This window comes from Pleurodeles waltl, chromosome 3_1 (assembly GCF_031143425.1).
Source record: "Pleurodeles waltl isolate 20211129_DDA chromosome 3_1, aPleWal1.hap1.20221129, whole genome shotgun sequence".
NCBI classification, from domain to species: Eukaryota; Metazoa; Chordata; class Amphibia; order Caudata; family Salamandridae; genus Pleurodeles; species Pleurodeles waltl.
Window position 1 is genome coordinate 666,925,137 of NC_090440.1, and position 26,084 is coordinate 666,951,220.

Consider the following 26,084-nt stretch of genomic DNA (forward strand, 5'->3'; position numbering starts at 1 on the left):
CACTGGTCCTGGCTGCCAAAACTCCAGCCTAACTTGTGCCATGCCTGCCTTTCTACTTGCATCCATCTTACCATAGAATGTACCTCTCATGCCTACACCACCTCTGTCTACAAATTCAACATGCTGCCCTGCCTAAATATAGTCTGGTTGTTAATGTCCCATTGCTGTACCTTATGTAGCATGGGACTAACTGATCTGGGAATAAACTGTATCATCCTACCATCTTGCATGACTAAAGGTCTATTAATTCAATACCTGCATTAACACGTCCTTGCTGCGGCTGCACCCCCCCCCCCCCATCTGATAGAACTATAACTGTCTCCTGAGTTCCTACAGTAGGCACCGCCATCTTTAACGCAGCCCCTAACAGTCTTTGCTCTAATGCTCTCGCCCCCCTCGCCCACTATTTGTTTTCGAGGGGAGTAGATTGTTTCTTGCCTTCATGTGAGACGTGCGTAACAGAAAGCGCATGCGTGTTACCGGCCCACTCCAAGTGGCCCTCATCTGCCACCGCACTCTTCAACAGAGCTCCCCTGCCTCGGGTCACAACACGCTGCCGAATGGAAGCACCCGAACGACGCGCAAACCTCTACCCTACCTCTTCTAACATGTGAGCCATGAGCTGGTATGCCAACTGCACCAACAATGCTAGAATTGCTAACGTGCTGCAGTGATGACCTGACTTTTCGCCCAGCAACACTTTTCTGCCTAAATTTCTTCGGACAATGTGTCGGTGATGCGCAGGCAATTACTGCCGCCGCCACACCCTCAGATGACACTCTTTGGTCTTCGTAAGCCCACCCATGCCTGCTCCAACACCCCGTCTCACAGGAGATCCTCCCTACCTTCTTGTAGTACTTTTAAAGCATGTACTACCTTGCTACACTTCTCCATAATGTCAGTAAAAAACACCTACGCTAACATCACCTAACAAATCTATCAATAGCCAAATGTATAATCTAAGGCCTACCTCACACACAACTTCAAAAAAGCCTATTCTCGGTGTGCCAAAGAGGCCGCCCACACCTTGCCCCTCTATATAAACCCCACCCCTTACTCCTGCCCTTCCGCTAAATTACACCAATCCCTGAAACCTGTGTGGTGGATTCTATCACCGATGCCCGATCAGCCCGGTGGGAGAAGGGCAAGTCCTCCCTCCCCCCCAAGCCCTCATTCTTCCTTTCAGGGTTGGCACATGTAGTTAGGTCTGCTCCTCATTTTCACCACCCACACAGACCCTGGTTGCTGTCAGCAGTTTTGCTCGCATGGGCCGTCCGTGTTTACAGCTCTGCCAAGTACCACGCATCCGACATTAGTAGAACGTATTTGTGTGGTGATCCACATCACCGCACTGAAATGCATTAATTGCGCATTATAACACTGCTCAGCTGTCATGCACCATGTCCTGACTGTGAGCTGCAGTAGCGCTGTACGAGCTGCTCCCAGCAGGCAAAGGGGGCTGGCTTATCTGATCACAGCTCGCAGTTCTGCGTGTACTACTCTTTCACTACAATTTATGAAAGTTACACACATCCCACCTGGGTCTGACACACAAACATAACTGATGTCGCAGTCCGTGCCCAGCCAATCATGGCTTGTAAGAAGACTCACTCTCTGTGACAGACGCAACTCAAATGCGCACGGCACCGTAGGCAGCTCCTCTGACCTCACCGCTCCTCGCACAGGTCCGCAGAGTTGAAAGGATCCTGCTGAGACCAGCTCCTCACCGCCGCTGGTGTTTGGAACAATGCCAGATGCACGACTAGACTCCGCCCGTGCGACAATGTGACAGTCTACAGGTGAGTGCAGGCTAGCTTAGAGCTTCCGGGTCACACAGCAGTGCACTGCAGTGGTGCGGGGTATGACTGACTGCACAGATCCAGACCACATGCATGATGATCCTGAGAGTGGGAGGGAGTACGGACCTGCCCCCAGCCCACCGGGCTGCGGCGCCTGCATCAAGTAAGGGCCTGAGCAAGTGGTGGTATTTGTTCTAAAAGCTCTTCTGCCATAATAACCATAATTTAATTGCTTAGAGAGCTGTTCACTCAGCCTTGTTAATAGCGGGCAGAATTATACTGCTTGGTAATCTCTCGATTTTTGTAATAGTACAGCCTGTGAGTGGGTGGGCTGTGGCCGTCCTATGCTGTGTGTGCGCGTGCGCCTCACCCTCTCCCGAGGCTTCCCCCATGCCTTTACTTGTTGTGAACATCTGCGGTGGAGTCAGATAAGATTCTATTTCAGGACCGGAGGCTCCGATTATGCTGTCTCCTTCTTTACTAAACTCCAAACAGCAGCCAATCATTTTACAAGAAAAATATAAACTACATGTTCCATGAGACATAAGCCTAACATCACGTGGCCCAATCACCACCCATTCCCTTTGTCCATAAATGTCATGACCCTTAACGTCACTTCCTCTTTCTTTGCTGCTCCGCAGCAGATAAGTGACGCTTATATTCATTCCTACGTTAATTGTATATCTTTAATATTGTTAATGTTATTGTAGTACTGTATATTTATAGCGTTTTTATAACTCCAGGTAGCGACTCGATTTCGCTCGCGATAACCCGTTTATTTTCCCCTTTTTATATGCGCGGCTTCTGCCGACCTGTTTTTCTGACGCCCTGTGGAGCGGGAGCAACTACACGCCTGTGTAGTCCCCTTTCCCTGGCAACGCTCGCGCTTTGCGCGCGCGTTTTTCAAGCCTATCTCATCACTTTGATGAGTCGGCTTGAATTCTCGAACGCGTGGAGCGCCTGCCAGCCGGTTTCTTCCTGCCAAAACCTTTCTCTGCTCCCTGACGCCCAGTTCAACTAGAACTGGGTTGTAAAATATAAAAAGGCCTTGCCTAGAGTGTAATTTACGGGCAGCTCCCTCCAGCTTATAATATGGCCAATTAGCGTGTCTGGGGCTCACACTCCCCCTATTACTTTTTCAAAAAACTTCAAATATGGCTCATTGGAGTGAAAATTAAACTGGATTTTATCCTGATGATTTGGGCAACCAACTAGAGGTAAACCTAGTGGAAGCCCTTGATAACAGAGTACAACAATCTGTTAATGACGCCCTGGTGAAAGCTTTGGGACACTTTTCAGGGCAATTATTTGATTTCGCAAAATCCCAGGGTTGGCATAGCGAACTTCAATCCTCTTCTCAGGAGAAGAAACATAAGTGCAAACCAAAACTAGAAACTTAGAGGAGGTTGATAACACGATCACTGGTGTTCATGCTGACGCATTTAACAAATTATTTAAAAAGCATTCCACCGAACATAACTATAGTAATTCTAAAGACTTAGACTCTTCTCAATCCTCTTCAGATTCCAACTCTGACTCCAGCGATTCTGACGCTTCGGACCCCCTATGCCCAGCAAAAAACCTAGGAAAGAACCTGCCTCATCTAAGACCCTAGATTTCGACCCCACCCAGATCATGCACCCTAGAGCCTCCAACTGGACCCCATCTCCTGAAGTAGCTCAATACATACATGACAATGTCAGAAGAAGCTTTGACAAGGAGGTCCGCTCACGCCTTCGGGCTGAATGCCCTAGACCTGATGTAGATGAAAAGGTTACGGACACTCCAGACATTGACCCCACTGTGGTCACATTCATGAGGAAATTTGGCAAAGACCCCAAAAAGGGTTTAGACAGATCATGGCGGATCTTCCAAGATAAGCTTCTGGATGTCACGGGTCCCTTGACAAAAATCCTCAACATGGCCTACCTTGCCAAACAATTGAATACGCCCGTGGATACTGATGTCCTGATTGGCTGGGCCCAGAGATCACTTTGCCTTCTTGGCAACGCAAACTGTACGGTATTGTCGGAACGCCGCAAATCTATTCTTATGAGAATCGATCCCAAGTTAACAGACCTAGCAACCTCCGAAGCTGGCCCATCGGCTGATGGCCTCCTTTTTGGCTCGTCCTTTATAAAGGACCTAGCAAAATATTGTGCTACTTTCTCTTTCCTAGATAAGGCACACTTATCGCTTAAGAAAGTCTTCAAGAGAAACCTTTTTGCCAGGGCCGGACGTTTTGGAGGGCGTATGCCCGGCCGAGGATCCTTCCAAAGCTCTCAATACTCCTATACGAGAGGGAGAAACAACTGGTACTCCGACCAATCGGACACCACCTTCTACCCCACTCGCAACCGAGGTGGACGCCCCAGATACAGACGAGGACCACGCAGGGGTCAGCAGGGAGCATTCCAAGAATCCAGTTATTCAGGTGAGCATTATTCCCTATTCTCAAGTACGACTTGGGGGCAGAGTGGGCTTATTCCTAGAAAACTGGAAAAGAATTTCAGGAGACCCCTGGGTTCTACAGACAGTTACTGGGTTCCACCTAGAGTTTATAGGAACTCCGGTTCAAACTTCCCCTCCAACACAAATGTATTTTTTCCTTGCAGATCAGACTTTTATAGAATCAGAGGTACAGGACCTCTTACACAAAGGAGCGGTGAGTTTTTCTTCCCCTCACCCAACAGGTTTCTTAAGCCCTATCTTTGTCGTGGACAAAAAGGGAGGAGGTCACCGTCTAGTTCTAAATCTCAAAGAATTCAACTACTGGATCTTGTACAGGCACTTCAAGATGGAGGGTATCCACTTGTTACGAGACATTCCTCTAGAGTGAGATTGGATGGTGCTTCTCGACCTCAAAGACGCTTACCTGTCAATCCCCATCTATCACCCTCACAAGAGATTCCTACAATTCCTCTGGTAGGGACACTGTCTGGAATTCAATGCCCTTCCCTTCGGCCTCTCATCGGCCCCGTGGTGCTTCACGAAATTATTGAGGCCCGTGATGGAACGGCTGAGATCCAAGGGAGTCAGACTCATAGTATACCTCAACGACATCCTTCTGATGGCTCAGAACCCCAGACACTCTTGACTCATCTGGAATGGACAATCAGTCTTCTGCAGGAATTAGGTTTCCTTATCAATGTGCAGAAGTCATTATTGACTCCCTCTCGAGTGATAGACTTTTTGGGATTCAGGATAGATTCCCTCCTCTCCCTTCTTATTCTCCCACCTCAGAAAATTCGAGACATCAAGAGAGAACTAAGGACTGCTTTAGCCAACCAGATAATTTCATTGAGGAACATTGCCAGAATAGTGGGTCTGCTGGCTTCTTCGATTCAGGCAATCTTCCCGGCCCCCCTTCACTACCGTGCCCTTCAGAGACTCAAAATCAGACACCTTCAACAGGGTCTCAGCTACTCAGAAATGATTCCCTGACCGACGAAGTGAAAGCAGAACTTCATTGGTGGCTCCAACACATGGAAGCTTGGAACGGCAGAGCAATTTTCGGCTCTCACCCAGAAATTGTGATAGATGCCAACCGTTGGAGATGGGGAGCCCGCTGCGGCTTGATAGTAACTGGAGGCCGGTGGTCGACCTGGGAACAAACTCTTCATATCAACTGTCTGGAACTCCTAGCGGGATCTTTTGCCATCAGGAGCCTTTCTCCTTTAAAGACGGACTGCTGCATTCTGCTCCGAATGGACAACATATCGGCAGTGCGATATGTCAACAAACTGGGGGGCACGAAATCCAGGATGCTGGCCGAAATTGCCAAGGAATTCTGGCACTATTGCCTCAGCCATCGCTTGACCATCATGGCGTAATATCTCCCAGGGGACAGAATACAATAGCGGACTGGAACTCCAGGTACCTGACAGACTTCAGCGACTGGAGACTAGATCCGATAATTTTTCAACAGATATCCAAAGTTTGGGGCCCGTGCGAAGTGGATTTATTCGCTTCCCGCCTCAATACTCAGATACCTTGTTTCTTCAGTTGGCGCCCAGACCCTCTAGCCCAGGCGACCAACGCTTTTCTCCAAGATTGGTCGAAGTTTCGGGGATATGCTTTTCCCCGTTCCTAATGATTCCCAGAGTACTGTCTCAAATAAGACGACAGAAAGCGGAGATCATATTAGTGACTCCTTGCTGGAGAGCTCAACCTTGGTTCCCACTTGCCCTTCAATTAGCATGCGCCCTACCTCTACTCATTCCTCCTCGCCCGAATCTCCTTTTGAACCCGGAGAATCATCAACATCCAATGATTGTTTCCCTGAAACCAACATGGATGGCTTGGAAGGTTTCAGGGCAAGATGGAACACCCCAGGAATTTCGCAACAAGCTGTGACATTGATCAAACAAGCCTGGGCATCCGGTACCCACAAAAGATACTCATCTGCATGGCGAAGATGGACTAGTTGGTGTGATAGAAGGGATAACAATCCCGTGGACTAAAATATTGAAATGATTGTTAATTTTCTGGCTGAACTAGCTGGCTCAGGCCTAGCCTATAGAACAGTCAACAACTTTAAATCAGCCATTTCTGCTGGCCATGTTCACTTAGATGGGAAACCGGTGGGTGAACATCCTCTAGTATGTAAATTACTTAGAGGTATTCGATTATCCAATCCTCCTCAGACTAAATATTCCATCCTGTGGGACGTCAATATTGTACTGAGATTTCTGGAATCCTGGCCGGACAATGGTTCCCTCTCCCGTAAACAAATTTCAGCCAAACTGACAATGTTATTATGCCTCATTTTGTGCAAACTCATATCAGACGTCAGAGCCTTGGACTTAATAGATAGTGTATTCACCCGAAGGGGTTACTTTTAACATTTCCAAACAGACAAAGACTAATTGCAGGTCAGTATCTTACCCAGCATTTTCAGACAACCCAAAGCTTTGTGTGGTTCATTTTTTGAGAGAATATGAACTGGTTACAGAACCTCTTAGACAGGATACCGCTGGTCAGCTACTCATTGCTTTACAAAAACCTTTTAAACCGGTCTCATCGGCCACCTTATCTCGATGGGTAAAATGGCTAATGAATGAAGCAGGCATAGATATTAATGTATTCGGAACTCATTCAGTGAGAGGCGCAATGCCGTCTTAAGACATATGCCCTAGGCTCTCGTCTAGAGGACATTATGAAAGCGGCCAACTGGTCATCTGAATCCACATTTAGAAAATTCTATCAAAAACCTGTTTTAGATGTTGCTTCTGTGGTTATTAATCAGCTTTAAACGAGCATAATCGGAGCCTCCGGTCCTGAAATAGAATAAAAAGAATTCTAGCTTACGCGTCAAGAATTTTCAATTCTATTAAGGACACGGAGGCGAGGATTATCCCTCCCTAAGAAACAATGTTGTTAACATCAAATGATTTGTTATTATGTTTTGATTGTAGAATAGACATTATTTCTTCCCACCCAGAATTGTTATTATCATTGAAAGAGTATTTTCCCTACACTACTAAGGGATATTACCTTATATATATATATATTGTTTCCTTAGGTTCTGATCAGAAGAATTCTTGAGGTCGCATCTTCCCTAATCTGAGGACGTTGTTCAAGGACCTGTTTCTTCAGTCCAATCAAGAAGTTTGGGTTCCATAGGACTTCAGATCGCACCAAGTTTGCAGTATGAAAAGTTTTGATTTTGACTATTTGTGAAGAGACTTATCCAAAGAAAGAGGAAGTGGCGTTAAGGTTCATGACATTTATGGACAAAGGGTATGGGTGGTGATTGGGCCACGTGATGTTAGGCTTATGCCTCATGGGACATGTAGTTTATATTTTTCTTGTAAAATGATTGGCTGCTGTTTGGAGTTTAGTAAAGAAGGAGACCGCATAATCCTCGCCTCCGTGTCCTTAATAGAATTGAAAATTCTTGACGCGTAAGCTAGAGTTTTTTTTATTGTTATAATTATAAAGAAGGCTGACTGGCAGCTGAGAGATCAAGTTGTGGCCTCTGACATCATGTTTAACTCATCGGCCCGGATCTCCCATGTGGGACAGAGCAGCCTCAGTGATGCTCCTTTGCATTATTGAGTGCCACTGCCCAGGAAGGAGCCCAGGCCCCAGGAGTCGGTGTTACTAAGGCTGGCTAAAGCTCCTTGTCAGGCAAAATTGTTTTTCTGCTGGCCCACTGGCAACAGGTGTCCGAGTCGCATGTCCCATGATGCTTGATTTCCAGTTCCTTCCTGTGCCCCAGTCAAGGCTCTCTGGAATTGATCCTGAACGCTGACAACACTAAATACTTTTTATGCTCTGTGTCTGGAAGAGCAGAGCAGATGGTGCTTATCTAATTAGTGAAGTGCCCTTCTATTTCTGGTGCTTTGCTGCAGTTTTAAGATCTTCTTAGAGCTTCTCATTGCTCAAATAGGTGTAATTTCTGATATTTGTTTCCCTCGTCTTCATTGCACAATTTTGCATGTGAGAAATGAAAATGTAACACATAGCAATCTGAAACCATGGCAGCTATGTGCTTCATAGATGCCACCAAGCACAGCAAGGTTCTGAAGCGCGTCCCCGTTCACCAGTTACTATGATGAGCATGGATTAGCAATATTTATATATCTCATTGAAGCAGAGAGAAAAAGAGCTCAGTGTTAAGCAGGGCTGGACTAGGAACCCAAAGCAGCTTCTTGGAAGCAGAGAGAAAAAGAGCTCTGTGTTAAGCAGGGCTGGACTAGGAACCCAAAGCAGCCCCGGCAAATTTCAGACCAGACCCCCATATTTGGCATAGTGAGCGAGCCCGAAAACTACAATGGGGCTTGAGGGGTTCTACACCCACCAACCAAGCACATTTGGGGATTAAATGGCAAAACAGTGCATTCTACTACACATTGTTCATTATATATTCAATTGTAATAGTTTCAAAGCATAATAAATGACCACCTTACTCTGCACCAGGATACAGCATTCTATATTGGGGTTCTTCAATTATTCCTTCAACATCTAATGGTGCCTCTCATCTCTACCTAGCTCCTCTCTCACGTGTATTTAATTTGTTTTATAGTGCCTATCTGTAGTAAATTGCCCCTTTTTGACATGGTCACCCTCACTTTTCGCCTGGTATTTGATGTAATTTTGACCAAAAATGCACCGGGTTCCTGCTAACCAGGTCCCCAGTGCCAGAGCTCTTTCCCTAAAACTGTACAATTGTTCCTCTATTGGCAATGCCTTTCGTCCCCCTGTAAGTCCCTGGTAAATGGTACCAAGGGCATGGGTACCAAAGAGGGTCCCTAAGGGCTGTACATGTATTGTACCACCCTCAGGGACCCCTCCCCTAGCACACACAGCCTGCCACACAGCTGCTGTGCCTCCAACAACCTGGGAGGCCTGCTTGCCTTCAATAAAGGCCCTGTAACTCCAGTGGTGCTGCCTCCCTGCATTTTGCAGGCACCCCAAGAGACCAGAGAGGACTCCAGACCGCAAAAACCCAACACCAGAAAGCACCACTGCATCTCTGTCGCCTAACCTGAGCTGAAGTGGGCCAATGGCGTCAACGTGGTCCCCCAGCCCTCCAGAGGCAAAGCCCACCTTGGACTAGCCCACTGTGGACTCACTGACGCCACCTGCAGCCTCTGCCCACAGGCCCCATCAACTGCAAGTGCTCGAAGTGGAGAAAACCCTCTGCCTCAGGACACCTCTACACCCATCACCATTGGCACATTGAGAATAGGACTGAAGGTGTCCCTCCAATCCTGAGCATCTCAAGACTTGATCCCACCTGTTGGTTCTACTTGACTGGATTCCCAGTCCAAACCTGCAACCCCTTTCCAACCAGACCGATCCCTATTGACTAGCACTGGGCACCCAAAGCTGTACTACACCTCTGCACCCTGGCGCTCCAGTGCCACCCAGTGTGACCTGTTGGTGTGGCCCTGACCCTTGCCCAATACTTACCTTAAGTCCAGGAGATTGGTCCGTAAGTTGCTGTATTATACCTGAATGCAATACTTGTTTTTCTCTCCATTGGATAACATTGCAGCTTTTCAGAAATTGCATGAAGTGTTGACTTTTCAAAACTGTAAAGATTTTTCTTGTAAAACGTGCTTACCGGATCGTTCGGATACTGGTGCCAAAACATATACTTGTTATTTTTTTTAATTTGAGTAGGTCTCCTTCCTGAGCTGTCTCATTTATTGACTGTGTGTATTTGCGGATGTCTAACTCTGATAAGCCTAAGGCTGCTCGACCACACTACCCTTTAGGAGAGCACCATAGGACTGTTAGAGCAAGCCCCTGTCCATTGGTAAGCGAACCCCTGCACTCTTTTCACAATGTCTTATCTTGATATATCGTATACAGAGCCAGCTTCGTATGCTGTCTTACCAGCGTAGGGTGTTGGAGCACTTTACATCACATACAGAGACCATGAATCATACAGGTGTAAATCAATGTATAGAAATGTTGACAAAGGGGACTACAAGGTGTAGGATTCACGTCATCCACAGTGGAAGGCTTTTTTTTATTTTTTATATATAACCGTGCTTGGTGTGGGAAAGTATAAACTCTAGCTTCAAAACGTTAACACAGTGGTTAAGGATGACTTTACTAATAACAATCTATTTTCTACACAAAAGAGCCTTTTTAGCTAAATTGGGAAAGTCAAAGACTGGGCAAAAAATATAACTTTCTAATGTACCATAGAGTTTGCATGCAGCTCTTTGATGGCAGTTCATAGCACACTGTGCTAGATTATGGTTGTAGTTTATGAACTGCACAGTAACAAAAGGAGCTCTGTGACAAAAGCAGTATCCCACTGAGCTGTGCACATAAAATACTGTTCTGTGATCTGCAAAGTACATGTTCTTTGCAGCAGGCATATTAATCTTCTGCACTACCTTAGATGAATGAACACTGCCACTAAACAAAACCCGATCTCTCTACAGCAGGTACATTCATCACCAGAGCTATCTTGGTACTTTTATTGTTGAGTGAAAACTGTTGGATATGCATGGAAATCGGCAGGGTTTTTAAAACTGCTCCACTGCTACAAAACTGCCCCCAGTAACAAAAGTACCCACCCTCCTTCCATCCTCCTAGGAAAACACTCCGTGCCCTGTAAAGTAATTCCAACCTTGTTGTCAAACAACTATCTTGGCCAGAGACTAACCCTGCCCCAAGCTTCAAAGATTTCTAAGCTTAACCTTTGCTCACCGTTCAATCAGCAATCCATTTAAGAAAGCTAAGCAATACCTGAACATAGTAAATGAAATTGGCACCAACAGTTTTACTAGTGTCATCTTGAAAAATCAGATTTGCAAGAAGAATGTGAGAATGTGCTTTTAATCAAAGTAAAACTGTTTTTCTAAAACCTTAAATTTTTAACTGTAGGATTAAATACGTTTGTTTTCTTACTAACAGTATAGATCAGCCCTTTTTTTGTTTTTGTGCAAAGTGTTGTTTGATTTGGAAAAAAAACATAACATTACTTCATGCCAACTACCAAAATAAATATGGAATGTGAAATACTTAAGTGGTTAGTTCTGGTGACCTTTACAAGCCACTCTACTGTCATCAGATGCCCTCAAAGGCAATGTAGGCTTATATTACATGGTGACCTATCATGTATTTTATGATGTGTGTGTGTGTGTATATACATATATATATATATATATATATATATATATATATATATATAACAGTTGCAGTAGCCACTCTGTAATTATACATAGGGTTACCAGAGATTGGAATTCCTCAGATTTCCGCCCCTTAATAACTTTGCATTCATTTGAGGGATCTCCACAAATCATTCCAGCATTCCAGAGCTATTCCTCATTCTACATTCGTAGATGATGGAAAGTTTGGTAGCATTAGGTCAAGGTGCTGCAAAAAAAAAAAGGTGGGGGTACCAAAACAGATTTTCATCCCAATGCAATTTGCATAGACTTTTTGCATTGAATGCAGTGCAAAACGGTCAGTTGGATCTCATAGACATTTCACAGGAATATACAGTATACTATGTAAATGATTCTTTTGTATGTGGCACCTAAATTGGTTTAGTGGTTGCTAAGGTATAAGGCAAGACAACTTATTGATACCTATTGTTGCAGTAGTATGGCGGTACATAGCAGTGACCTCACAAAACATGATTGGCTCTTGGCAAGTAGTCCACGTGTTAGGTTAAAAAGAGAGGTTTGACTGTGTGTTTTGTACAAATGGGAAAAATAGAGCCAGAGAGGTACTAAATGCACAGTTAATAGGCTTTACAAAGGACACAAGTCCCTAGTGGTAGGGATATACCATTTAAAATATGTGTAATATTTATTAAACTTTAACAGAGTACTGCTGTGCTTTCTAGGAAGTACCGTAAAAGTCCTTTAAAAACAATGGGAACACCTTATTACATATAATTTACATATAGTGTATGTTGGCACTTAGGAGCCTTTGATTTAATGTGTTAAATTTGTAATTACATACATTTTGTGATCCACTCTTTGATGTTACACAAGAAGACTTTAGTGCCGTGGGTGGTTAAATGGACACATCTCCACAATATTGTAGTGGGTTTGAAAAAACAATAGTCAAGTGGTCAATAGAAGACATGATCTCTCAGGAATGCAGACAGTCTTGTTGAAATGTCAGTAGCTTTTTTCAAACTTTCCAGCATTCTCACTTGAGTAGTTCCATGTTTGTCTGCAACAAATATTTGAAAAACTAAATGTGTGCTTGGAAAACTAATTATCACTAAAAAGTTGCTTTGATTTATATTTCTGTTTGGACACCTGTTAGGTGACCTATTCCCTCCACAATGAATGTTCATAAGCTGTTGATGCGTGTTTCCCCAAAGAAATTAAAGTAGAGCTAGAACCTTGCTCCACCTTAAATCTTTCAGCAATCTAGTTTATAACTCATCCTTCTACACCTAAATTGATCTCAAAACCACACCTTTTAGCATGCGCCCTTTCCCAAAAATTGAAAATGTCCAACAATCCACAGATGAATAATCTTCATTACACCCTGGCATAGGTGTTTCGAAACTAACAATGACGTACTGAATAAAATATATATTACCTAATGACTGTTGCCACTAGGTAATTATAGTTAGGTCTACTTTTCCATAGACATAGCATTCTTTTGGTTAGCTAATAACTTTGGCCCAGTTTGACGAATCTTCTCACTTTACAATAAGAAAGTTCATCCACTTCAGCCCCTTCCTGGGGATGTTCTAGGGTGATCCGTCAAGGAGGGGCAGAGTAAATAAGGGTGAGGAGGTCTCAAAATGTAAAATTCCCATGCATTTTCCGTAGACTTATTTAGACATGGCTACAACAAAAAATGCTATTCAGAACTATACCAAATTCTGCAGGAAGCTAGATCTTGGTCTTGTGCTTTTTGTGGTTTGGTGTAAATCTGTTCAGTAGTTTTTGAGACATGAAGGGTAAAAGAAAGTCTTTTAAGACAGTTGGGTTCACCAGAGTCCTGCAAGAGCACACATTTAAAAATGGAGGCCTCTGTTCGAGACTCCAGTTTTTCCTATGAGTCTCAATGCAGTTGTGAGAGTGAGAGAGTAAGTACTCTGATTTGCTGACTGTTGGAATGTTACTGTTAAAAATTCGAGGTGTTTTGAAAATGAAGTAAAAAAGCTATATAAAGGTCAGCAGAAAGGCACAATGTCCCCCTAGAGTTAATGAGGAGGTATCTAAGTGATAACTACTGTGATAAAAATAATTGTATATTGTTTTTAACTAATCTTTATGATGTTGCGGAATCTCCAACAGTAGAACAGAGTAGATTAGTTTTAATGCATATTTTGGTGCTTGTTTTTAAGTGAAAGTGTGTAAGATACGTCCTGTGATGAGTAGATGGTTAATTTTCATGGGTCTCCTTTGGAAAATTACTGGGCCTACCTGAGGTGTTTTACAATCCCAAGAGTCTTGGGAAATTGTAATGGGGAGAGGTGGGGGGAAAAAAGGCTCAACTAATAGTTCCTGTTCTTATCACATGTTTGGAGAAATGTTGTGATGTGATTGGGGGCATTACCAAAGATAGCTCAGTTTGTCCTTGCTGCTTTCATAGAGAAGGACATCTCTTTGGGTTGTGCTCAGCAGAAGTTAACTTATATGGAGCTGAAAGAGATTGGTGTGGTCATTTGCATTTAGGAAAGATCTCCAAATTTAGGTATTTAGCAATATATTTCAAAACCTTTGATGTGAAGTATTAGTAAGGGTACGCTTATTCTACAGTGTGTTTACAGAGTGAAAAGTTGTTTGGGGAGGTGTCCATGTGTTATTAGAACATTGGAATGCTGGGGGCTCCATTGAAAACAATGGAGTGCTGCGGGCTTTTACTGGCCGGTAAAAGCCCGCAGCGCCAACATTCCAATGTTCGCTTTGTTCACAGCAACAGCTGTGAACAAAGCCTCACGGAGCCCGAGGGGATTTAAATCCCCTCGGGCTCCGTGATTTTTTTTTTTTTTAATCGAACATTCTGCCCTGTGTGGCAGAATGTTCTAATAGCCTTAGAACCCGCCGTAGCGGGCTCTACCGGCTATTAAAGTCCCTCGCCTTCGGCTCGGGCATTTAACGCGGGTAGCGGGCCTTTAATAGCCGGTAGAGCCCGCTACGGCCGGTTCTAAGGCTATAATATAGGCTTTGAGAGGTAACAGATTAGAATGTAGAGAGATCTGAGCAAGGTTTACAGATTGTGTTAAAAAATAAAATGGACAAACTGTGTGCACTTGTAAGTGGAGGAAGCAGTGTTTCTCCTAATAATAAACAAAGAATGTAATAATACAAGCTATACTGTTATGAACCTCACTGAACATATACTTTAGTCCTATGAAATACTTGAGGTGTGATATTGCTATTTTTAGAGTAAAAAGCTGCGTTGAATGTTAGCTAAGGTGTCTCGAAGGAATTTGTTACTTCATAAACTTTAATGACATGAGGTTTGATGGCATGTTATAACTGATTTGTGAAAGGAAAGTACACTGGGTGAAGGTGTGGAATTCTTCAAGAGAAGGGAATAAGTTACTGGTTCATTTGATGTAAATATGTAATTGTAGATGAAAAATGTAGAAATGTTTAGAAACATTACAGATGTATCTCTGTTAGCAACTATTGACCTGTATGTAACTTATCTTTTTGGTTATTTTGTCTTTTTTTTGGAGGAAAATTGAAACTTGTCTCTTAGAAAACAATTATCTGCTTACATAAGCAGCAAAGAAGAACCATGTTAGGACCAGTGAGATTATTAAACTGTTCAGCCAAAACTACCTCTTCAGGCACACTGTATTCAGCTTGGAAAGATGTGAAGTTGGCTGAACGGTTGAGTACTTCAGCAGTATGTGCGAACTCTAGACAAGCTAGGATTTTTGAACTGTACATATCGATTTGCTGCTTTGCTGAGACTTTATTGCCACCTAGCCTGCCATAACCTAGCATGCATCTAAAGACGGTTTGGCAGGATAAGGTGGCTAAAAGACTGAAAAAGATGTGCTACCTTCATCAAAATCCAATAGGCAAATAAATCAAAAGAGGGGGGTCTTTTTAGGAGGTGGTTATGAGCATCACAAAATTTTTTTCTGTATTTTAAAATTGTGTGTTTTTTCATGTTCTATCTGCTTATATTGTTTATTTAGTTGTAGTTTTTTATTTTTAAATTATTTATTGTAAGAAAGTTACCTTGGATTAGTTTCTTTAATAAAGTTGAAGTTTATTATAGTATTGCAACATTCAGTAAAACTGGTTGTACCATGTTCAGGGGTTGTGAATATGCTATTACATGTATATGTATGACAATGGTACTATGTAGTCTTTTATCCTACAGAGAGTTAGTAATAGAGGGGCCAATTATTTTGCAATGCTGGTATGGGTACTTGTTATGCAACACTGAGGTGTTGCATGCTGTAGTATAGGTAACTGTAGTGCAAGAGAGAGATCTTCACACAGAGGTAAAGTGCATGTTTATAGTCTAATACACACCTTATTATGTATGGGTGTTGCCATTGGGAGGTGTTTGAAACACAGGTAATTATACATCCACAATGAAGCACAGACATGAGTTATCCAAGACAGTTCTGAACAGAGAGGATACTCCACTTTATACTCTACTATGGACAGTCATCAGTATGAAGAGAGATATGTGCAGAGAGAACAGTTTCTACCCACAGTCTACTTTGCACATATGTAACTCTGGGGAGATGTCTCACCTGAGAGGGTAGTGTGTTTTCATTTTACAGCCTATAGATGCAAGATATACTTTTGAGTGTAAAGGTAATTTCAGCTTCATACTTTATTTTTACTTCTGTCATACTGGGGAGATGTGTGACCACAAAGGTAAGCCACTTATCTGATAGAGACATCTAGCCGCATGTTCCTTACCTTTGAATTTCCCAGGTGTCAAAATGGATCTGGAAGATTTTTTGTGATCAGTACACCTGTGTACCATTAGGTGGCTTTGATTGGTTCTTCGTGGCAGCATCGTATGCGCCGGAAGTGACCTATATGTATATATGCCACCTTGACACACAAGTCACTTCTTTTCTTTCCAGGCCAGTTAGCACTGATTCAGAGAAGAGCTACCCCTCTGTCAGTTTTGACAGAATTTTTTTTCTAGGTTTTGTCTTAGTCTTTTTTTGGTGTGTCGAATGTCTTAGTGGAAGACAGGATTTAAGTCGTGTGGTGCCTGTCACCATGCCATGACAGTTTTAGACCTACATTTGGTCTGTTTATGGTGTCTTGAGCGCAACCACGGGTCCAAGTCCTATCTGGACTGGTGGGCCATGGCACTGAATGCTTTGAGGGAGTGCTCCCTGAAGCTGCTAGCGGCCAGGCAGGCGGCACCATATCACGCGACTCCGCAGTCCCGATCGAGGAGAAGGTTGCGGAACCGCTCCAAGTCTTCTTCGTTCCACTCAAAGTTCTTTAGACACCCTGGGAAGAGGCACAAGAAACGTAAGGATTTGAAGCATGCTTCAACTTCTCCTCGTCCATCTGCCGAAGCAAGGAGTAAGGAACATTGGCGTTCCTGGCACGGTTCTGTGGAGCTGTCAACTTCACACCTCCCTGCATTTCCAGGAGCTGGAGCGACCCTTGCTCAGGTAAGGGAGTTTTACGAGGCCATACACTGCATATTTGAGTGGGCCAAACCCCTCTAGAGCCTGTTCAGGCCCCGTGGTGTCAGCAGGCGCCCCATCAGATTCCAGGCTGGCAGCTTCAGCCCCGGCTCTGATGGGCCCCCATGAATCTGATCTCAGATCTGGACTGGCACCGGTTGTGCCACTGCAACTTTCACTGATTCCGGTCCTGAGGCTGATGGTGCCAGCCACATTCTAATCCCAAACGACTCAGAGATGTAACATGGCCGCTTGACACCAATTCTGACACTGACAGGACTCATGGGTCCTAGGTTGCCACCTGAACCCTATTATGAAGGGTTAGGTATGGCGTAAGAATGGGAGGGGTCACTGAACCCTTTAGAATACCAGTTGGAAGGACAGGAGTCAATAGACTGGTGTGATAAGCTGGGAGATGCCAGTGGACTGGACACCTCCCCCCCAATACTGGCTTGCTTTCTCCCCCTATCGTGGCTGGGGGGGAGGGAGCATCTTATGCAATGGTGGTGACGAGGACGGTGGAGTTCCTCAACCTCCAACTACTCTCAGTGGCAGTCAAGACTAACATGTTGACAGAAGTGCTTCATCTTCCACACCCCTGCTCCCCTTTAATGAAGGACTTACAGATGTCCTGCTGGAAGCCTGGTCCAAGCCCAGCACAGGGGCTTGTGTGAACAGGACAATCACCACTTGCCTTTGCACCACCCCAGGTGACCTATCTTTCCTTACCCACCACCCCACCCTGGAACGCTTGGTGGTCAAGGCTTCCACTTCCCATGGCGTGTTCCCTGTCGCTTACTCAGACAGGAAATCCAAGAGGCTGGATACCTTGGTCAAGAAAATGTTTTCTTCCAACAGCCTAGCATTGCAGTCGTTGAACACCGCATGCGTCTTGGGCTGCTACTCCCACACAGTGGAACACCATTGCACAAGTGCTGCCACAGGTCCCGGAGAAGGCGCGGGCAGTTCTCTACCAAGTGATAAAGGATGGGAGGGATTTAGTTAAGTTCACCATCAGGTGTGGTTTGGATATGATTGACTTGCTGGGCAGAGCGGTTTCTTTGTGCGCTTTGGCGTCACTCCTGGCTGAGGACATGTGGCTTTTTGGGAGATGTCCAGGTAAACCTTATGAACATGCCCTTCTATGGTGCAGGTCTCTTTGGAGAGAAGGCAGACTTCGTGCTGTCGCCCTTTAAGGACTTGTGGGCTATGGCCAGTCCTTGGGCCTCTCTGTGACCTCCATGTACCCAGTCTATCATTCACCCCTTTCATGGATATGGAAGGGGCCTGCCACCACGCCATCCCTATGCCAGTCACCGTCCTGCACAATCTTGCCAAGCTTTGCATGGGCACGGTGCATTCTGACCCTGCAAGAGGTCAACCACAACCACCAATCCCGGTACTTGCAGCCTCTATGCCCTCCTAATCTGACCCTAAAAGATCATGGGTGTCCAGTTGGTGGGAGAATCCACCATCATCTCCACTATTAGTAGTCCATTAGATCGGACAGGTGGGTCTTACAGATCATTTGGAGGGGCTACTCCTTCCCCTTTGAATCCTCCCCTCCCTCTGTACCTGCAGCAAATGATCAGATGACGGAGGATCATCTTTTGTTGCTCTATGAGGAAGTCACAGTTCTCTTGGGCTAGGGTGCCATAGACAGGGTTTTAATATCAGATGTAGGCAGTGGTTGCTATCCCTGTTACTTTCTGATGCCCAAAAAGAACACGGGCTTCAGCCTATCCTAGATTGCCATACCCTTAATCTATTCCTCAAAAAGGAGAACTTCAGGATGCTCGCTTGGGCTTATGTCATGGCTGCCCTAGACCAAGGAGACTGGATGGTAGCCTTGGACTTGCAAGATGGGTATTTTCATATTCCCATCCTGTCTGTCCACAGACGTTACCTGCGTTTTAAGGTAGTCTATGAGCACCTTCAGTTCACTGTGCTTCCCTTTGACATTACCAGCACCCCTCCAGTGTTCACCAAGGTGATGGCGGTGATCACAGCTCACCTGCAGAGATTGGGGATTTTTGCCTTTCCTATCTCAACAACTGGCTGTCATCTTCCACCTACAGGCTATGGCAAACCTTGTGCGTTTGTGGGGTTCACTATAAACATGCTGAAGTCACACCAACTCCTTCTCAGATGCTCCCTTTCATCTGAGCTGTTCTGGACACAGTGAAGTTTAGGGCTTATCCTCCTGAGCCGAGAGTCTAGGATATTCAGGTTATGATACTGATGTTTCAGCCTCTGCCCTGGATTTCAGTAACAGTGATTCTGAAGCTGCTGGGCCTCCTGGCCTCCTTCATCCTGCTGGTGGCACATGTCAAATGGCATGTGCGGGCTCTGCAGTGGGACATGAAGTTCCAGTGGGCACAGCATGAGGGGAATCTCTCCAACATGGTCCTTATCTCGAAGGGAGCTGCAAAAGATCTGAAGTGGTGGCTAATGAACTGCAATTTGGTCAGAGGTAGACTCTCCCTTCTCCAACCAGAATTCACAGTGGTAACTGATGCGTCACTCAAGTGCTGGGGTGGCCATCTGGGAGAGGTGGAGATCAGAGGACTGATCTCTGGCAAAATCGCACTCCACATCAAATTGCTGGAGCTCTGAGTGATTCTGCTAACATCTGCCAAAGGGAAGGTAGTGCAGGTGTTCACAGACTACACCACTGCCATGTGCGACTGCAGCAAGTAGGGTAGGGTGGGGTGAGGTTGTGGTCCCTTTGTCAAGAGGTTCTCTGAACATTGCTGGAACATCAGGGTGTAACCCTGGTGGTTCAACACCTAGTTTAACACTTGACAGGTTATCTGAACGCCAGGGCAGACAAACTCAGCCGTCAATGCCTAGTGGATCATGAGTGTTGTCTCCACCCAGAGGTGACACAAGGTCTCTTTCAGCAGTAGGGATAGCCTTGGTTACATCTGTTTGCCTCCAAAGAGAATAGACAATGTCAGCAGTTTTGCACTTTGGGGTTTCCAAGGCAGCTATTGCTCAGAGATGCTTTTCATCTCGCGTGGGACTCAGCCTCCTGTATGCCTTTCCACCCATACCACTCCTGCCCAGAGTTCTCAAGAAGATCAATAATGACCGGGCCCAAGTCATCCTTGTGGCTCCAAACTGGGCATGGAAAGTCTGAGATCCCAAGCTTCTGATCATGAGCATCAGTCCTCCAATCAGGCTGCCCTTCTGTCCCAGCAGCAGGGAATGGTCCTCCACCCGAACCTGTCAACTCTCCGCCTTCTTGGGTGGAGATTGAACAGAGAGAGTTTACAGCCTTCAACCTTCTTACTGAAGTCTGTAATGTGATTCTGGTAGCCCTCCACCAAGATGATAGGAAAAATGTGTAAATTGTTTTACAGAAGGGTCTATCAACCCTCTTTCTGGTTCTCTCTGATATTTTTCTTTTCATCCTTACCCTTACGCAGCAAGCTGTGCTCTGGGTACTCTTAAGGGCTATCTTTCTGCTCTGTCCGCCTTTCTGCGGCTGCCTGACCAATTCTTTCTCTTTCTCCCTTCACCATGTCTCAAGGGGACCTCAATTTGGTTCCCACCTACCCAATGGGTACTCCTTTTTGAGCCTCTGTATAATTGTCCCCTCCGGCTGCTTACCATCAAGACGGCCTTTCTAGTGGCAATATCATCTGCCCAGATGGTGAGTGAGCTGCAGGCTTTGTCATCCAATACTCCATTCCTGTCTGTTTTTCCCAGACAGACTGGTGCTTCGCGCTGGTGTCTCTTTCCTCCCAAAAGTGGTGACTCCATTCTATATGGGCCAGTCAGTCACCCTGCCTACTCCACTGCCTGGACTGTAAAAGAGCATTGTCATTCTACCTTGAGTGCACAAAAGAGTTTCGGGTGGATAACCAACACTTCGTGGAGTACACTGGAGCAAAGAAAGGTTGTGCAGTAAAAAGCAGACCATTTGGCATTGGGTCTTTCCCTGTATAAAGATCTTCTGTGTTTTGGCTAAAAAAGCAGCCTACTGAGGGTTTGAGAGCCCATTTCACCAGAGGAAAAGCTGCAACCACTGTGTTAGCACATGGAGACCCAGTCCAGGACATCTGCCAGGGGAACAACATGGCCATCCCTGCACACATTTACCAAACACTACTGCCTGGATAGCCAGGTCTGCAGGGATGGGCATTTCACTTGTTTGGTCCTGCAGGACTTTCTAGTTTAGAAAATGTGAATGCTGTCCTCAGCCGGAGATGGTATTGCTGGGGTATCTATTCATAGGTAAAGAACCAGTGACTAGGTGTCTCTATCAGATGAACAAGTTACTTACCTTCTGTAACAAATGACCTGGTAGAGACAATATCTGGCTGCCGATTCCGTACTGACCCACTCATTCCTTCACAGTCTGTGTACAGATTTCTAGGGTTAAGGTTGATCCCTTTCAGGGCCCCAGTTTTGACACACAATTGTTGGTGCACACCTGGTGTGAAAAATTGTGAAAAGTAACTGACTTCTGCATGCCGAAGTTGCGTGTATATATAGTTGGCTGCAATGTCACTTCCATCACCTATGATGCTGATGCACAGAACCGATCGAAGCCACCTACCGGTGCACAGGGGTACAGTTCACAAAAAAATCTTCAAGATTCAGTCTGATTCCCGGGAAATTCAAAGGTAAGGAATCTGTGGCTAGATATTGTCTCTAACAGATAATTTGTTACCGAAGGTAAGTCACTTGTTCTCACACCCTAATTCGCACAAGGATTATGCAAGAGACACATCACTGGAGAGAGGTTCTCTACACACTAAACTATGCAGAGTTATCATGCAAGAGACTTGACAGGAATAGGGCAGTTTCTCCCCACAGCCTGCTGTGCATTCCTGTTAACATGAGAAGAGGAATAAATAGAGATGTATTTCTCTCAAAGCCTACTAAAGACAACTCTTACCCTGGTAAGGTGTGTTGGCAGGGAGATATCTCCCTTCCCAGACAGCACTGCATATTGGTGGTGTTCTAAGGAGAGATGTGAGAACAGAGCTCACTGGTACACCACACCATATTGTGCATCCAAGTTGTCCTGGAGATGGGTATTAGTGCAAACAATATATCTGTTATGTTTGTGAGAGCTGTGATTGGACAGGGATATGCATTGTCACACAAATAAATATGGTTATTTCACTAGGGAGAGGTGTCTTTGGGGAGGCTAGTATTTGTTATACTTAGGATGGAATAGTGAGGTCTTACACGTGAGGTGAGTACCATCCCCACCTTACCATGCATACTACTGAACATGAGAAAGGTGTGATTGGAGAGGCAGTCTCTCTTTACACCCTATTGTACACACTAGATATCTAATGCAAGGTCTCAATGTAAAGGCCAGTCTTTTCTCATCGTCTAGTTGTGGTGATTATAAGGGATAACAGTTGTAAAGAAGGAAAATGTAAAATGGTCCTCTAAAGTGTTTTTTACGATCTTGCGAGAGAGAAAATGCTAATTCTATTAGGAAACTACGCTCTCATGAGATGCTCGCTAGCATAAAGCAGCAAACACTGCCCCCTCGCAGTGGACACAGAGGACTGTGCACCTACCTCTCACAAGTGTCTTGCGAGAGTCATCAAGAAGAAAAAACAGGGAACATAGTGCAAGCAACATACATAATGAAAGTATAGGGTAGCTCTGAAAAGAGCTTTTTTTAGATTACCATTTTTTAACAACTGTATTTTTTGTTTTTAAATATTTTTTTAATGTTTTTTTTTATAGGTTACAACAAAAATAAAACATTGGGTATAACCCAAAAAAAAACTTCTACTTCAAAACATAGGAGATAAAACTAGGGAGAAAATTGTTTTAAAAAAAAAATGAAAACTACTGCGTAGGTGGGCATTTCTATTCCTGGAGAAGCCTGTCCTTTATAGCCCTGCTTCTCAGGAAAAAAAAGAATCTGCTTGACTAAGCAGCAAAAGTGATTTCTTCAGATATGAAGGGTTGTTAGCTGCTTGAATGGTTAGTACCTTGTCAGACATAGGGTCTCATTACAACTTTGGTGGTCTTTTCAGAAGGCTGCTGCAGTGGTGGCTGCCAAAAGACCCACATGTTGGCGGACATCTGACTGCCATATTACGACTCACACTGTGAAGTCTGCCAGAAACAGCCACATATTCGACACCACCAGGAGACAGGAGGGCGGGAAAGAGACAGTTCCACTGCCAGCCTGACACAATTCCACCCACCAGATTATGAGCCACAGAAACCACTACTGTCAGAACACAACACCACATTGGACAGTTTAAATACTCCACACCTGACACACATACACCAGACACACGTACTCCCTGCACTATAAAACGCACCCCCACGGTGCCCACAATCCTTTGCAACAAAATCGATTTACACAGAGAGCAGGCAAATACTCATATAGCACCATTATACCATATGCAGAGATCCACTCTGCACCCAGCACACACAACACAACTGCACTACCAACACAATACACACATTACCACACACACCACAAGCGATCATCACTCACTACGCAACCACCCACACCCCATCAATCACCCTACACTGCACCCTTACACACACAACAATCCCCCCAAACCTAACCACTACCATGTCCCCACAAGAGCACCCAAGGTACTCTCCTTCAATGGCTCCCAAGCGCCAAATGCAAAGTTAGAAAATAAGAAAAGACCAGTAATCTTATATAAACAAAAAAGACAAACTCGTCTTCCTAAACCTACTTTCTCCCTACAATGTCATAATCACTCACCACATAACATCGTGAAACCATATCACTAGGGCTTATTTACCTCCATATTAACCACATAATGGTATCTACAAACTGGTACACAGTAGAATTAAATCTAATAATCGAACCTATGTTCCATAAATTAGTAATCCTATCTTAATGCATATCTCCATACTATTACAGCTAAAGAATATTCAATAGCTGCTGTACAACACTCAATTGTGACAGTTGTAATGAAAATAAAAATAGATATAAAAATTTGCCACCACAACTATTTACCAGATTCATATGAGAAAAAGGAAAAAGCTAAATTCAAACGCCAACACTTTGCAATATTGTGCAATATCACCAAATTATATATCATTGCTAGTGTTAACTCTCCTTGAAGCTATATAGCTGTATCTGATCCGCTCTATTTACCTATCCCCCAGGAAGTATTCCATCTCATAGTCAGAATTCAGACCCTGTTCCACTGCCCCTAAACGCATAATCCAAACGGATTCCTTCCTTCCTTAGCATTAATTCTCTATTTCCACCACGTGGATTTTGTTTACACCAATCAAATCCAAAGAACTTAAAGTCTTCATAGGCTCCCAATAACTCGCATGCTTTCATATGAGAAGCTATAGGACTGTGAATTAATGATTATGTTTGGAATTTTAAACAGCTATTTGAAGAAGAATAAAAGACGATTGGATGCAACATTTGGAGGAGGACTGTCTTTATCATTGGCAAGGATACTAACTATGATGTAGCGTGTGCCATTGCAGTGTGTTTATTGTGTGACAATTTTATTGTCAATTGGAATCTTAGTGAGGGGGAGGTTCTAGCTATTGGCACCGCTAGATTTATGAGAAGAGGTCAATATTGAGGTGGAGCGCCAATTGCTTGTATATTCACCCTTAGGTAGTTGATAGTCAGTTTGGAGTAGGCTGCTCTACACTCACTTAATATTTTGCAATATTTTGTAATCCCTTTTGGGGAACCAAGTTACAATAATGGGTGTTCAGGACAGAGAAAAACTTGCAGAAGAACTATTTAAAAGTTTGGATAGTGGACAGACAGTACGACAAGCTATTGGTAATGGAAACCATGGGCTGAAAGCAGGTCTCATAGACCAATTCATAAGACTTGAGAAACTAAGGAAAAATGAAACGTCTAGATGGTGGGATGCAATAACACTGAAACAGTATAAAAACTAGATAGAATACCTAGGGGCTTAAGATCACATGTTTTCCCCACATACGATGATTTGGATGTAGATTTATTGAGGAGGTGGGAGGAGGAATTAAAATCAAATTCAATGAAACTCTTTGATATTTTGATAGAAAACGCAGAGAGAAAAGTTTTGAAATTTCAATCGGAGATTGAGGCATTAGAAACAGAGATAAGAGATTTAAATCTAAAGGAGGCAACTGAGAAGAATCATGATATTTTAAATGATGTGATAATGAAATTTAAGGATGAGATTAAACGTAGAAAAGCTAGGAAACTGAAGAGAGATGAGATGGATTACTTGAGTGGCAGAGTATTTACGTTTTCAAGCAAGTATGATCATTTAGTAAGAGGTGTGTTACCCGGAATACAATCCATGAATTCTATGGATTCTGCATCCACTTCTAGAAGTAGTCTAGCGACTACAGGGAGTGCAGAATTATTAGGCAAGTTGTATTTTTGAGGATTAATTTTATTATTGAACAACAACCATGTTCTCAATGAACCCCAAAAACACATTAATATCAAAGCTGAATATTTTTGGAAGTAGTTTTTAGTTTGTTTTTAGTTTTAGCTATGTTAGGGGGATATCTGTGTGTGCAGGTGACTATTACTGTGCATAATTATTAGGCAACTTAACAAAAAAAAATATATACCCATTCCAATTATTTATTATTACCAGTGAAACCAATATAACATCTCAACATTCACAAATATACATTTCTGACATTGAAAAACAAAACAAAAACAAATCAGTGACCAATATAGCCACCTTTCTTTGCAAGGACACTCAAAAGCCTGCCATCCATGGATTCTGTCAGTGTTTTGATCTGTTCACCATCAACATTGCGTGCAGCAGCAACCACAGCCTCCCAGACACTGTTCAGAGAGGTGTACTGTTTTCCCTCCTTGTAAATCTCACATTTGATGATGGACCACAGGTTCTCAATGGGGTTCAGATCAGGTAAACAAGGAGGCCATGTCATTAGATTTCCTTCTTTTATACCCTTTCTTGCCAGCCACGCTGTGGAGTACTTGGACGCGTGTGATGGAGCATTGTCCTGCATGAGAATCATGTTTTTCTTGAAGGATGCAGACTTCTTCCTGTACCACTGCTTGAAGAAGGTGTCTTCCAGGAACTGGCAGTAGGACTGGGAGTTGAGCTTGACTCCATCCTCAACCCGAAAAGGCCCCACAAGCTCATCTTTGATGATACCAGCCCAAACCAGTACTCCACCTCCACCTTGCTGGCGTCTGAGTCGGACTGGAGCTCTCTGCCCTT